Source organism: Maniola hyperantus, chromosome 12 (genome assembly GCF_902806685.2).
Source record: "Maniola hyperantus chromosome 12, iAphHyp1.2, whole genome shotgun sequence".
Taxonomy (NCBI): domain Eukaryota; kingdom Metazoa; phylum Arthropoda; class Insecta; order Lepidoptera; family Nymphalidae; genus Maniola; species Maniola hyperantus.
The window spans coordinates 15,000,763-15,015,081 of NC_048547.1; the positions used below are offsets into that span (position 1 = coordinate 15,000,763).

The window sequence follows — 14,319 nt, forward strand, 5'->3', positions numbered from 1 at the left end:
CTTCGATACACAAACACTAAAAATTGAAAAATAATTTAATTTATTACCGAATATATTATGTATACAAGAGTTAATATAGTTCCATAATAATACTTTTTGGTGCCGGTGCCAATTAGCTTTAGCTGCGCGAATCGTCTAGACTTCATATTTTTATGAGACTCCACAATGGCACCTCATTGGCACCGACCCCAAAAAATATTATTATGGAACTATATTAACTCTTGTATACATAATATATTCGGTAATAAATTAAATTATTTTTCAATTTTTAGTGTTTATGTAACGAAGTCGGTTTTTATTTTTTTTGTAAAAATTTTTTATTTCACAATTTTTAGTGGCCCCATGAAATTATGCTATGACTGGTTAAAAATCTACTGTTTACTAAGCTATTACACTGATCGCGAGCAATTTACTCTTATCTGTTGAGGAGTTCCAGTATCTATCTTCGAAGATGTTCATCAGATCTTCACCAAATTTAAATGGGACCAACTTTGAAGTATACCCTTTCAAACAAAAAAAGAATTTTCAAAATCGGTCCAGGCGTCTTCGAGTAATCGGTGAACATACATAAAAAATAAAAAAATAAAATAAAAAAAAAGATTCCGACGAATTGAGAACCTCCTCCTTTTTTTGAAGTCGGTTAAAAAGACTAGCTAATGCTCGCGCCTTCGCCCCGACTAATCCCTGCCGGCTCAGTGAGTGAAGGAATGTCTATGGTGGCAAGATGGCTAAATAGCCTACCAGAGCTCCTTTGGCAAGATAGTCCGATTCCAAATTCATTTTGAAATAATATGAGTAGAGACTAGTGCATAATATAATATATTTTATAAAAGGAAAAGGTGACTGACTGACTGACTGATCTATACGCTAAAGTTATAGCTATTATGACGCTATATTATCCGCCATCCCCCGCCCTGCTTGCACTCCTCATACAATCTCAAAAACCTCAAACAAACTCATTCGAATTTTTCGACAGAAAGAACCAACCATGAACTACTTATGGCTCGACCCAGGACAGCTCCGCTCCAGTGGATCGGTGCCCTAAGCGAAGTTCATTTACGAGCAGAGGACATTCCGCTCGCACGCGTGTCCCATTCTTCGTCAGGTATTCGCTGACATTCATGTATGATGGGAATTATACCGCTTTTAATTAAAATACTTTCTGAGGAATCTTTCTAAGGCGTGTGGGACAAAAGTGGCTCAAAGTTTCAAAGTTCAAGGGTGTTTCTCAGGGGGTTGCCACGACTCTAAGTGTCCGGCGATGCATGACGTGTCACGTGATTTCTAATAATATTCCGAAGAAAAAAAATTACAGTTTATACTTTCACGTAAGATTTTTTACACCTTTGTTACCTGTTACCTCCCTAAGCCACCATGATCCAAACTTCATAGTCGCTGATCGTTCTTCTCTATGTTGGAGACAATACACAGAGAATCTTTTAGCTTTTATAAAATAACGAAGGCCTGGCCCTTGCGGGCTCTTAGTCCATTTGAAGACAATGATAGAATTCGCTATGCAGTAAAAAATACTCGTATTTTGAAGAGAGTCACAAAAAATCGAATTTTGAGAAATTCATTCAAAAGCCGTCCGTTTCATTCAGTTTGGACAAAAGCTCGAATTTATCTTGCCTTTATTTCTTTTTACAATGCGTGACAGAGAGTTTGATGCAGAGGGGTGCAAGGGAGTGCAGAGGGGTGCAGGGGGTGCAAAGGGGCCATGACGAGTGATTTTATAGTTCCGTATCTCCAGAAAAAAAAGGATCCCTTACAAAATCACTTCGTTTGTATGTCTGTCGTGACTCGTGTCTATCAAGGTACTTTCCGTTGACCTAGAATAATGAAATGTGGCAGGTAGCAATGCAAAAAGAGTATAATTAATAGAATAGAAATAGGTAGAATAGAATATATTTTTATTCAAGTAAACTTTTACAAGTGCTTTTGAATCGTCAACTAGTTTAATTTACCACTGGTTCGGAATGCCGTTCCTACCGAGAAGAACCAGCAAGAAACTCGGCGGTTGCTCTTTTCAAGTGATCCTTGATATACCTGGCATGTCCTGAAATCGCCTGTTCCTTCGGGATACACCCTAAATCTCTTCATGGTTCCCATAACAATCATGGTACATAACAAGTATTTGCAAATCCTCGGAGGGATTTCGTTTTATCGGCCGATAAGATCACCTTAAACCGTCCCGAGGCCGTCCCTAAAATATTATTGTTTATTATTCATGAACGTCCGCTTCCAACCTGGCCCCCCATCCCTCTCCCCTCCCCCCTTCATCTATCCCCTGCGTCTCTTCATCCCACCATTCCTTTGATATATCTGCCCGTACCCAGCGGATAGCCAATTTACTTTCGTCCTATCGATGTATTGAGATTAAAGTTTAATCTTGGGTCGATGCGGGTCGCTTAAATCAAGTTAACATTCTAGGGGTATAGCCAATAGAACTAAGGGCCTTAGGGTGCGTTTCTTCTGACGTGGGGCTGGGTGGGGTCGAGCGGAGCGGACCGTGAATTGGCCAACCACAGTGCTCCACTCTGCATCAGTGGAAACTATGTAAGTGGGGCGGAGCGGAGCTGAGCGGATTTTCAAATAAAATATATCAGAAACGTCCCCCAAATTCCTGAAAAACCGGCAACCAGAGACTATAGGTACCTATATTTACACTCCTCGGTGCCGGCAACGCATTGGCAGTGCCTCTGGTGCTGCAAATGCTCATAGATGGTGGTAACCACTTAACATCAGGTGACCCGCCAGCTCGTTTGCTCGCTATTTTTATTTAAAAAAAAAGTTGAGCAAAAACATTTCGTGCGTAGATTGGATATCGTCATAGATGCCTACAGAGATCGCTGATGGCAAGTAACTCTGGTTAGAGCCCACAAGTTATAATTGCAGGGTTGGAACTTCTTAATGCACCCTCCACAGCCTCACGGGCAGCTGACGCGATCTCTCGTAATTTTCCTTGCTCAAAACTTGCTCAAAGTTGTGCCCTGATCCTTATCGTTAGTGGGGAACTTTGTCTATGCGATTAAACTTTTCATAACTAAGTAAAAGCGAGTATACTTACTTTTTCCCCCTTACTTTTAATGGAGAACGTTTTGCTGGAAATTTTATTGTACCATTTATAGAATGAACCAAAAGCTTAATTTGCTATAATCCGCTGAAACAGGTCAAATCTGTATGGTGCAACATGCAGCATGCGATATGCACCACCTGCTCTCCCACTGCTAAACATGCAGGAAAAGCCAGCCACCAAGCAAGCAATACGCACCACCACCATGCAGCACACACAAGTCCCAAAACACACTCCGGACGGATTGTGGACTGTAAGGTGTACATCTCCTGAGGATGCTCCGGTGTCGTTCTAGTCTAGGAAGAAACTCACAACGAACTCACTCATAATAATCTTAACAGGGTTCCAATTATTCACCAACTAAACAGCTCGAACGTTAAACAGCTCGAACGTTAAACAGCTCGAACGTTAAACAGCTCGAACGTTAAACGCTATAAACGTATAAACGTTATAAAGCTCATACAGAAATTACATTTTTATGCAATTTTAAGTTCAGTGTAGGTATAGTTTGTTTGGGGCGCAATCGTCTCGTTTCCACGTTTTTCACAGTTCACGTTTATATTGGGAAACGGGATCAAGAGCTGTGAATATATTTGATAGAAAAGTGCTCGTTTTCAACTTGCAGTAAATACGGCTTTCATGCGTGATCAAAACTAAAGTGCTCGATGGATGAACTAAAATAAAAATGACCCGAGCGCACTTGTTGTTACACTTTGCGAGTCACTTGTACCTATCTGTGTTTGCAGCCAACATCACTTGCACCTGCGTGTTTGAAGCCAACATCAGTTGTACCTGTGTTTGTGGCCAACATCACTTGTACCTGTGTTTGTGGCCAACATCACTTGTACCTGTGTTTGCAGCCAACATCACTTGCACCTGCGTGTTTGAAGCCAACATCAGTTGTACCTGTGTTTGTGGCCAACATCACTTGTACCTGTGTTTGTGGCCAACATCACTTGTACCTGTGTTTGCAGCCAACATCACTTGTATCAGTGTTTGTAGTCAACATCACTCGTACCTGTGTTTGTGGCCAACATCACTTGTACCTGTGTTTATGGCCAACATCACTTGTACCTGTGTTTGTGGCCAACATCACTTGTACCTGTGTTTGTGGTCAACATCACTTGTACGTGTTTGCGGCCAACATTTGTTGTATTTTTCATCGCTGAGGGTCTGGTGTGATGGTGATGATAAAAAGAGTACCCAGTTTGTTTGGAGTTTGTTGCGAAGAAGACGAGTTTGTTGTGGGCTTCTTTTCAGACCATAGGGCGCGTTCGGAACCCTCGTAGCTTAACTTGAAAATTCATGACTCACATCACTGACTTACTCATTGACACCTATTGTAGCTTGTTAATATTTACGAAGCAATATTTTCACAAAGTTGAAAAATTACATTTAATCCCGCTTTTTGTTTAGATTTAGTGTTAAGAATTTGCTAAGGAGCGCGCGAGTGAGAACACTCGCATTCCTGCGTGTAAGAAATGGAAAAACATGTAGGTACTTCAATTTTATTAATAGCAAACAATCGTTTGCTACGTTTCATGTAAAGCGAATTTTCAAACTGACAAACATAAGTGTGAAAAATCCGAAATATTTTCGCTATTGATCTTGAGATCATAATTCCTAGTTAGTAACACACAATTATTGTAAGTACGAAAATTGAAAAGAATCACTTTCCATGAAAATTCGCCTGTGACTAAAACTAATAATTTCACGGAATGAAAATGATTTAAAATTAAGAATTATGACTATTTATATAAGTATGTACTTATTTTGTATTTGGTTTTGTTAAATATTTCTTAGACTCCATTTTATCAGTGGATATAATCTCGATACAATCTCCACAATATATCGACGCAAATTGCTCCATTGTGTGTAATTGAGCTCAAACATGATATAGGCTTTGCGTGTTGCGTGTGTGTGTGTGTGCGTGCGTGTCGTGACGAGGTCGTTACGACACACTGGCACGACGGGTAACGACGCAGGTAATGTTCCAAAGATTTCCATCACATTTAGCCTTATTAGGGGTTAATTGGCTGATGAGAGGTAAACAGTTTCAGGTCATTGAGTTAAATGTATGGAACGGCTGCTTCGAGCGAAGTCGTGTGCATTAGAGCTGTGAACATATTTTGTATGACACAATATCACGTCAGCAAAAATTAGTTGCAGGAGTACATATTATATAGTACGCGACAGGTCGAGATGGCAATCGGGGTAGAGACGGCCCGCACACCCGCACAGTCGCTCATACCCCGATTGCCATCTTGAGCTGTCGCACACTATAGAGTTCGTTATTTCAGATCGAGATTTAATAAAAATTATAGCCTTATGTTTGGCTGAAATTGCTGGCAAGTGATAGTTCCGCCTTAACGGTGAAGGAAAACATCGTGAGGAAACCTGCATGCCTGAGAGTTCTCCATAATGTTCTCAAAGGTGTGTGAAGTCTGCTAAATTCTTGTCAATCTGAGAGGAGCTTGCTCAGAGAGAGCGTATACTCAGTAGTGGCACATGACTCATGACTGTTTAGATGATGTGTATCAGTATGACGTGTGTGTCTGTGTATGTGTGTAGTGAGGCCACGAGGCAGATGCGACGACGTACATAAGGAACGTGTTCAGCGATCATTGCGTCCATTACTTTGTATGTGATACGAAGGTTTGATAACATATTGCAAATTACCAGAAGGGTGCCGCATATGTGCTAAAAACCGACCAAGCGCGAGTCGGACTTGCGCATGAAGGGTTCCGTACCATCCATTTTAATATTATAAATGCAAAAGTGTGTCTGTCTGTCTGTCTGCTAGCCTTTCACGGCCCATCCGTTCAACCGATTTTGACGAAATTTGGTACAAGGATAGCTTGCATCCCGGGGAAGGACATACTTAGGCTATTTTTTATCCCGAAAAATTAAAGAGTTCCCACGGGATTCTTAAAGGCCCATCCGTTTAACCGATTTGAATGAAATTTGGTACAGAGGTAGCTTGCCTCCCGGATATAGGCAACTTTTCACAGGAAAATCAAACAGTTCCCACGGAAATTTTATATAACCTAAATCCACGCGGACGAAGTCGCGGGAGTCATCTAGTTGCGATATAAAGAGGTTTCGTCAAACGGAGAGTAAAAGAAAACGATATAATTTTACTAAGTGGTTAGGAATAAGACGAAAGTAGGAAGTGCAGTAAGTAAACGAAAAGAATAATTTGGCCTTAGTCCACCACGCTAGCCTTTAGAACACGCTTGCCTCGAAGAAGTATAAGTAATTGTACATTATACAATTAGACATCCTTGCTTTTGAGATAGTATACGTTCGCCAAGGCCAAACAACTTAGCGGTTTGTGCTAGAAACGTTTTATGTTGATGTAGGCCTTTATCAATTTTATATTATCAATTTTCTCATAGGCAAGGGCAATTTATGAATTCATGGAGGATTTTACGGGCGTTTTATCGCCCGATAAGTTCATCATAAACAGTTTGCGAGGCACTTTCTAAAATATTGTTCTTTATTATTCATGAGCGGCGTTCACCTACCGATCCCCCCCCCCCCCCGACCCTCCTCACCTCACCCGACACCCTCCTAGAAAAGGAGTTGGTGGAAATTCACCTTTGCAAGCCTGACAGTTGTAGAGGCAGACTTAAATCTAAAGGTACTCGTACAAGCAGAGAATTCAAATGAAACCAGTGAGGGTGAGCCGATCGCTTATGATGGTGAGTGTTGACGTGAAGGATTTGACCTGCAGTACGCGGCCGAAAGTAATGCATATCGACCTTTGTAAGGAGATAGCAAATTTGTAGAGCACTGTCTCTGACGTTGAGACCGACAAAACGTCACATAGGTATGAGTGACAGAGACAACGCTTTACAAAGCCGAAATGTCATTCTAATTACATTACAATGATGTACATTACTTTCGGCCGCGTACTGCAAGTGTTATGGCATTATAGATCCGAGACATGGTCGCTAACTATGGGCCTCATAAGAAAGCTCAGAGTCACTCAGCGGGCGATGGAGAGAGTAATGCTTGAAGTTTCTCTACGTGATCAAATCAGAATTGAAGGGATCCGTAGGAGACCCAGAGTGACTGACATAGCTCAAAGGATTGCAAAGCTGAAATGGCAATGGGCAGGGCATATACTTAATTCAAAAAACTGACGTTGGAGTCTCAAAATACTAGAACAGTGACCTCGCACCGAAAAGCGCAGCGTTGAACCACCCCCAACCCTGCAAAAAATCTTTGAGCTCATTGAGCGTTTGTCAAGTAGCAGAGACAACGAAAGAATCTACGGCACTAATTATTTGGTACCTACATCATCATCATCAACCTACAGACGTCCACTGCTGGACACAGGCCTCTTGTAGGGACTTCCACACGCCTACTTACATATCTCACATTATTTTGTCATGTGACACTTATATGTATCAAGTACAGAGCACCACCTATAGACGCCTACTAGCCGGACAGGGACATCCTATAGTTCATCAGACTTAGAATCAAAGTCAGCCCACGCCCGTTCGATACCCTCATTCCGCACATTGTCTTGATTACGTGACTTTTGAGTCCACCAATCACAACAAAGCATTCTCCCCTGTCCCCCGCTAACATTTTATGTTTTTATTTTCAAGCAGAGCTTTGTATATGCATAAACTCTTGAGGTTGGATTCTTTTATCAAGACACACGGCCAGTGCGTCAAGCCAAGTTCTATAATGATTTATCAAACACGGTGTATTTTCTGCCACTATCTCCCTGCCTGCCTCCCCCCTCTCCCCTCCCCTCCCCTCCCCACCCCTCCAGTCAGCTGCCCGCGATGTATCTATCGGATATCAATTTATTTCCATCCATCGGACATCACTGAGATAACGCACTTAATTGAAAGTTGGGCGCTGACGTCGCACTATACCTACGATCTTCCACGAGCATTTCTACTACGCAATATGTTTATAACAAGTTTTTATTGTCAAACTAGACGATACCCGCAACTTCGTCCGCGTAGGTAACTATAGGTCTTTAAAAAGCCTGTGTCTGTCTATAGATGGAGGATATATCTGTAAATAAATGGTGCCTGCAACGTCTTCCAAGTGAATTTGTAGGGGTTTTAAATCCCATGGCAATAATGGATTTTCCGGGTTAAATAGTAGCCTATCTTAGTTCCCGAGATGCAAAATATCTCTGTAGGTAAAATCTATTTAACGAATGGGTCGTAAAAACTAGCAGACAGACAAACAGACCCACTTTCGCATTAATAATATTAGTATATGGATGTCTAATATTTTGTGGTTTGTCTGTGAGTATTAGAAATAAGATTTTAATATTTTGTTCCTGCCAACGCGACGTCTCACGTCAAGAGTTCTACCTAGATAATATTTTAATTTGATAACTTTTCCTGACTTTTAATAGAGAAATGCTAAGTAGCAGCGAAAAGTAGAGTAGGTCAAATGAAAGTCACACCCACCCCCAGAGACATGAATACATTTATCGATCTGGATTCTGGGCCTATTCCTGATTCAAAAGAGAAAACCAAAAATAATTTCGTCATAATTGACGTATTTTTCTGCGAACTCAAGTTTGATTGATGAAAATTTAGAATTAAAATGAAGGGTATTTTCCCCGAAGCCGGTGCAGAGTGATTCAATATAAGGAGCGTCGGCAGAAAGGAGGCATTGAGCTCGTTATAACGGAACTTTGCGTCGACGAGTACCTACTACCTACCTCTACCTACTACCAAAGATAATATATTAAACAAGTACAGATCGCTCACTCTGTATTTAAAATTGTAACTAGTTCAAGACTATTACTAGATGGCGTCACTTGGTTCGTATGAAATATATTTTTTATGGATTTGACGAAATATCATATTTTACTTGTCTGGTTCATCAAATTTATTTATATTTAGTAACAAAATACAAAATTTTCACAACATCACCATCGGAAAAAGCTAATTCTTAATTTTAATTATTGACTCATTGAACTTTACGATATCCATAGCATTTTGCTTTGGATAGCTGAAGTAGTATTACAAAATTCCAGTAGATGGCGTAACAAAATGACTTGTTATTTGAAAATAAAATTATTATTTTTCCTTTGGATTGGTGACGGTTGAATTTGACGGTGTATTACAATTTTCTGAGTGCTTTTATTTCTTTTCCCTATTTCGTTTGTGAATTGTTTCTGCTATATGAACTCCGAAATTCTGCTAACCCGATTACTTGTGCTTGCTCCTGGATTTTTGATGATGCCAAACTGCTGACCTACGCTTGATACCGGACCCTTTTATGATTGCCTGTGATTTTGGATTTCGTTTATTATTTGAGTAAAATTTGAGTTGGCTCTAAATAAAATTGAGTTTCATCAGCTGTTCGATAGATGGCACTAAATAAATTCGATAACTCACATTTTAGCTTGCACAATAATGCCATCACACTATAAGGAGTTGACCTACAAGGTACCGGCGACTTAAAGGAGTTTTACGCAAGCTTTAAATGAATGTATGACGTTAGCGATCTTACTTGTATATATTATCTTTGCTACTACCTACGGTTCTCTACCGTGAAATCGCATTTGCGTTAACGTGAAAATGGTGGAACTAATTTTAATAAAATATTCTCTTTCTACAGTTTTTAGGGTTCCGTACCTTAAAAGGAAAAACGGAACCCTTATAGGATCACTTTGTTGTCTGTCAGTCTGTCTGTCTGTCTGTCTGTCTGTCTGTCTGTCTGTCTGTCTGTCTGTCTGTCTGTCTGTCAAGAAACCTACAGGGTACTTCCCGTTGACCTAGAATCATGAAATTTGGCAGGTAGGTAAATCTTATAGCTGACATTTGGGGAAAAATCTGAAAACCGTGAATTTAGGGTTAGATCACACAAAAAAAAATTAAATTGTGGTCATGAACTAATAATTAGTATTTTCAACTTTCAAAGTGAGTGACTATATCAAGTGGGGTATCATATGAAAGGTCTTTACCTGTACATTCTAAAACAGATTTTTATTTATTTTTATGAATCACAGTTTTTGAATTATCGTGCAAAATGTCTAAAAAATACGACTGTAGTACGGAACCCTCATTGCGCGAGCCTGACTCGCACTTGGCCGTTTTTTTTAAAATCAAACACTTGTTTACTTATGTGACATATTAATCTAAGCGATGTATATTTTACTAAATTAAAAACCTAATTAAAAACGCAACGAAAAATATTTCAAGTTATTGGTAAACCCTCATAATCCCTGAACATCACGAAACAAATATCATTTATTTGGCTGCCCTTAGCTTTTGTTTTACGGGTCAAAGAAAAACATTCGAGAACCTTTTTCTGTAGCGAGCGCAATCTGCGAGTCAAGTTACAACAGCAAGTATAAGCTAAGATATTGCTGACTTTCTTCTTTTCGGACGAATACTTGGTAGTTTGTTTGAAAGTAAATATTGCGGTACATGTCGGAGTTATTTCATAACATTGAAATGAAACATCTCAAACATTACGTAGGTAGGTAATAGTGGGGAGCCCAAGATGCTAAATAGGGATTTACTCGAGCGTCGTGGGGACTCTCCCATTTCCTTAGGTCACGCTCAAATTGTCAGATCAATGAAATGCACACTTTTCTGCATCTAATTAACTTACCTTGTCTTAATCTGACGCGCTCGAGTAAATCCCAAAATCCTCTGTTGGGCTCCCCTACCATAACGTAAATTCGTAAAACAAATTCGCATTCCGCTTTTGTCTGCGTTCTTTAAATACGAGTAGCTTTTGAATTTGATTGCGGCTTTTAGCTTCACTGACATAATTAATATTAATAATTAATATGCAAAATATTAAAAAACTAGCTGACGCCCGCGGCTTCGTCCGCGTGTTTTCTTAAAAACATTTAAGCGTACGATTCTTTAACAGCGGAAGTTGGTAGGTAAATGTACCTAGGTACCTAATCTATACTAATATTACGGAGAGGTAAAGTTTGTAAGTTTGTTTGTAGGGGTAATCTCTGGAACAGCTGAACCGATGTTGAAAATTCTTTCACCAGTAGAAAGCTATATTATACTTGACTATATTTTATTTCAAAAAAATTAGAGATCCCTACGAAAATTGTAATAAGCTAGTCTAAATATATAAAAGGAAAAGGTGACTGAATGACTGACTGACTGACTGACTGACTGACTGATCTATCAACGCACAGCTCAAACTACTGGACGGATCGAGCTGAAATTTGGCATGCAGATAGCTATTATGACGTAGGCGTCCGCTAAGAAAGGATTTTGGATAATTCAACCCCTAATGGGGTGAAATAGGGGTTTGAAATTTGTGTAGTCCACGCGGACGAAGTCGCGAGCATACGCTAGTTAATTATAAAAGGAAGAGAGAAGTAAACATAAGAATACTATACCTACGTCGTGTAATACATGGATGAGACTTCGAACGTGCTCTGACGGTATGTAATACATGGATGAGACTTCGAACGTGCTCTGACGGTATGTAATACATGGATGAGACTTCGAACGTGCTCTGACGGTATGTAATACATGGATGAGACTTCGAACGTGCTCTGACGGTATGTAATACATGGATGAGACTTCGAACGTGCTCTGAAACTATGGAATCGGAGAAACATAGTGAAATCGCGCTCTGTTCCGAATGATTGAAAATTGGCAACGGCACAAAAGGTGGATAACCGAACAGACGTTAGGTTCCTAACTCACTGAAATGATAGCGGCGAGCGGTTTCAGTTTAGTTTCAAAGTGTGTTTTAAACTTTATCTCCATTAATAAAATACAAAGTGTCGCTTGAATGACTGTAAACTGGAAAGAGTAGTGCGGTCACCACGGTCGCTGCAGTGGCGCCACCAGCGGTCTTGCCTTCGGTCAAAGCAGCGCTCTTTTTTGTTTTCTCTTTCTGCTAAAGGGGTTTGAATATTTTCTATAGAGCATGGCCTACCTGGTAGTCCCCCATTTATATTTTTTTCTAAAATAGCGGCCACGCATAAAATCTGTATTAATCAATAGCTGGCGTCACAAACTAATGCATGAGACAAAACCTTCCAAAGTGTCACGATTCCGAAATATAAGCTACCAAATTTATTAGCTGGTGGCTAGACTCGGCTTGACTGTTGTACTGATGAATGACGGTAGGCCAAAATCTTCAGTGCCCTTTATTTCTTCTTCTACTTCTTCAGGTCAGGAATCTATAACGTAGATTGTAAACTGAACTGAACCGGGCACAACGGCGACGACGTGGCGGGCGGCCGCCGGCGCGGCAGTGACGGCGCATCTTCGCCGACACTCTAGCAGCTAGCTATAGACGCGGCCGACCGCTGCTATTTCAGTGAGTTCAGGGCCTAATCGGCAAACGGTTACATTTGTCTGCGGCAGGATCATTTATCACTGCGATACCATTTCACGCCTGTCTGCCGACCCGCCGACCTGCCGGGCTGCCGACCTGCCGGGCTGCCGGGCTGCCGGGCTGCCGGGCTGCCGGGCTATCCAGTACTCACTGAACACTGATAGCGGGAATAAACTTGCCTCAGCGACGACAGAATTACGACGTCCGTACTTTCCGTACGATACGGCAATATTGACAAAAGGTTGTAATTTTGACGATCTATTTGGCGCAGTTCTCTAATCTGTGAATACAATAAATAAATTATGTTTATTTTAAATTACTATTGTTTTAGTTGATCGGATATTGCAACTAATATAGTATGTAGGTAACTAGGTAAATTATCATTAGATGTACCTATTTCAAATTTCAAGGTCAAAGTGTTCGCTTCGTTAAACTATTTTTATTTTATTTTATTTTATTTTATTAGATATGCCAACTATACACTTAAAATACCTACTCTACTTTAGATCACAGGAACTGGTTTACCGAGAACAAAATCATTATTATTTGCGATCAACAAATACCTACATACAAACCAGTATTTGCAATGACCACAACTATATATGATAGACACGTCACACGAGTCGCTCCGTCACTGGCTCCATACAAACGTATAAACTTGTACGTTGTAGGGTTCCGTACATAATTATGTTTTTGGTCACACTCACAAACTACTTAATGAATTGTTATCAGTATTTGTTGTTTAAATACGTAAGTAGGAATATGGTACACACTATAAGTACCGTTCTCAACAGTAGTTTAGTTTTTATATAGACCCCGTCACAAGAATGGTCTAAAACTGTCAACTTTGATGAACCCATTTTTAGGGTTCCGTACCTCAAAAGGAAAAACGGAACCCTTATAGGATCACTTTGTTGTCTGTCTGTCTGTCTGTCCGTCTGTCTGTCAAGAAACCTACAGGGTACTTCCCGTTGACCTAGAATCATGAAATTTGGCAGGAAGGTGGGTCTTATAGCTGGCTATAGAGGAAAAATCTGAAAACCGTGAATTTAGGGTTAGATCACACAAAAAAAATTAAATTGTGGTCATGACCTAATAATTAGTATTTTCAATATTCGAAGTAAGATAACTATATCAAGTGGGGTATCATATTAAAGGGCTTTACATGTGCATTCTAAAACAGATTTTTGAATTATCGTGCCAAATGTCGAAAAAATACGACTGTAGTACGGAACCCTCATTGTGCGAGCCTGACTCGCACTTGGCCGGTTTTTTTCATGAGGGGAGCCCCCCTGACAAATAATTCGTTTAAAAAATTATATGAAAATGTGCACATTTCATGTCCTGTAGATTGGTTCGAAAGTACATCCCGGACAGTATTATAAGTGTCCAGAAAAGTACTTAGTATAAAATTTCATTTCTGGACAGTAGGTATTACAACAGCTGTCCAGAAAAAGTCCTCGCCAGGTCTCGGTCGTCAACTCGCACTCGGCCAGGCGCCAGACCAACACGCTTACATTGCAATATTCGCTACAGGTTTGTGTTTCCGTCAACGAGCTAGAGACCCGTAGGTATATAATCGCTATGGAATATTTTGATGTAGAGTTGCTGGGCCGTGAACACTACTACGATTTACTTCTGCAGTTTTAGTTAATAATAATAGAAAAACCACCGTGACGTCATATGTACCTGTTGCAATTTGAATCTTAATGTTCTAAATTTATGAGGCATGATTAGGTGAAAATCGAAATAGAATAAAACAAAGTCTTTATCCATGTTTGTCTGTGTATACGCTTAAAACTTTCTGACTACACTTCTATTCATTTAAATTTCAGGAACAATGTTTGTATATTTTGATATTTCATAATAAAGTAGGGACCTAGTCGTAAATGATAAAAGGCTTGCTGGCTAAATAGAAAATATAGATA

General features: G+C 40.0%; 1 protein-coding gene across 2 annotated transcripts in view; it reads left to right on the plus strand.

Annotated features, from left to right (window-relative positions):
* LOC117987251 (cytochrome P450 4d2-like) overlaps positions 1–14,319 on the plus strand; it is a 62,247-nt gene that overhangs the window by 35,553 nt on the left and 12,375 nt on the right. Inside the window, exon 1 of one of the 2 annotated variants that reach the window (XM_069502399.1) lies at positions 5,710–5,728. The exons of the other annotated variant lie outside the window; for it this stretch is intronic. The gene's annotated coding sequence lies outside the window, so the exon portion shown is untranslated. Of the gene's footprint in view, positions 1–5,709; positions 5,729–14,319 lie in introns of those variants that run through there. 2 annotated transcript variants of the gene reach the window in all.